This window comes from Lygodium microphyllum, chromosome 22 (genome assembly GCF_053477565.2).
Source record: "Lygodium microphyllum isolate KBCC chromosome 22, Lygodium_microphyllum_v1.1.10, whole genome shotgun sequence".
In the NCBI taxonomy this organism is placed as follows: Eukaryota; Viridiplantae; Streptophyta; class Polypodiopsida; order Schizaeales; family Lygodiaceae; genus Lygodium; species Lygodium microphyllum.
Genome location: NC_141156.1, coordinates 90,635,583 through 90,637,747, shown reverse-complemented (window position 1 = coordinate 90,637,747; position 2,165 = coordinate 90,635,583).

Genomic DNA, 2,165 nt, shown 5'->3' with positions numbered 1-2,165 from the left:
CCTCCAAGAGATGCAGCTTTAGTAGTCCACACATCAGCGTGGATTAATTACAATGGCTTCTTGCTCTCTTGAACATGTCTAGGAAATGGTTTCCTTGCCTGTTTTCCAAACTGACAGGCTTCACATACCTTATGCATTTCTGCAACCTTGAATTTGGGCAATCCTGCAACAATATTTTGGGCCTGCATTGATTTAAGTCGTTGTACATTAACATGACCAATGCGTTTATGCCAGATATCAATATCTGCAACTACACCGGTCCCATGTGCAAACATTGCTACACTCAATTCAGACATGTCTGCATCCAACGTAAACATTCTGCCCTTCTTCTTTCCTTTTGCTATCAAGCGACCTTTATTTTTCATATCCTCAACAAAGCATCCATGAGGATTAAATCTGACCTGCAAGCCCTGTTCAACCATTTGACCAACAGAAACCAGATTCTTGGTGATATTCGGGACATGAAATACATTGGACAGGTATTTCTTTTTCCCATCCTGCATAGACAAAAGAATTTTTCCAATCTGCACAATCGTATGTGCAGTATCATCACCAGTCTCCACAAATCCTGGTTTTTCCATTTTCCTTGCATCCTCCATCCATTCTGCATGACCTGTCATGTGGTTTGATGCACCTGAGTCAACATACCATACATCGTTGCTTTCTTCTGCACTTGTCACAGAATTGTTCATGTGCTGCACCATGAACAAATGCTCATTTTTGTCATCACCCTATCTACTAGAAGATGCATAATTCCCTTGTTGTAGTTTTCCATTCATGATATCATTCTGCTTTTTATAGCAGTCTTTAGCCATATGACCCATTTTACCACATTAGTAGCATTCAACATTATTGTTTGCATTTTGACCTCTTTGCCATCCACCACGACCTCTTTGGCTCCCCCTGCCTCTAGAGTTACCACGTCCTCCTCCATAGGACTAGTTTTCTTGAGTTTGCTGCATATTCTGATTTCTACCACGGCCTCCAAATCGGCCTCCTCTACCTCTGCCTCTACCTCTTCCAGCATTTGAGTAGAAGACAGCTTCTTTTGAAGTTCCTCCTAAAGAAGATGCACCACCATTTCTCTGCTCCTCGGAAATTAGAAGAGCAATCAACTCCTCAAAATCAGGAAATCTTTCACGGACGAAAATGGATGTTCGGAACTGTGCATAATCCTTTCCTAGACCATTCAAGGTCACAGAAACTAAATCATCATCTTCCACTGGCGACCCAATGGAAGCAAGTGCATCTGCAATCTTCTTCACCTTCATGTGGTAGTCATTGATGCTCATACTTTCTCTTTGCACATTATGCAACTCTTGCTTGAGCTGCATTTTCCTGGCTTGCGTATTTGTGCTATACATTTTTGACAAAGTATCCCATGCCTCCTTTGGCGTACTTGCATCCTGAATATGCACAATCATAGAGTCTGAAATACTGATAGACAGCCAGTACATAACTTTCCTGGCTCTCTCATGCCATGCTTTGAATGCCTGCATTTGCTGTTGATTGGGAACATCAGGAAGAACTGGTTCTTCTTCATTTCCTGCAACAAATTCCCAATATCCTTTTCCCATAAGGAAATTCATCATTCTAAACTTCCATTCCTGGAAGTTGTTCTTGTCAAGCTTTTCAGTGACAATCTGTGAAAGAGAATCAGACGCCATTACAGAATATTGCAAAAAATTCTGTCACTGCAAAAAACACAGCTTCACCCTCACAAGGGCAAATCTACAAAACTAGCGAAAGTGGTATTTGACCACACAGTCACTTCCTAGTGATGATTTTGCATAAACAGGAACCAAGGATGATTCTGAAACTCCCAATGCCTCTGCGCATCAGCATACGATGCAATTTCTACAGTAACTTTTCACCGACCTGTAGAACAGTGGCTGCACAGCATAAAACTGAGCCTTTTCCTGAGTGTGTGCAGAAAACTTCCGTCTGCAAAACAGGCCCCGAAATGGCCTCAAATCAAAAAAACAAGGTCGCCGAGAGCTAAAGCCCTCACCCGTAGCATATACTGCCCTCTTGCTTCACCCGAAGGGCGTCTCAACCTGAGACAATGCACTCTTGCAATTTCTAGCTGTGCTACCTGCAGAGATCTGCTCCCAAAACAGAAAATGAAAGCAACACTGCTCCTCTTACCAAAACACCGCGAGCTT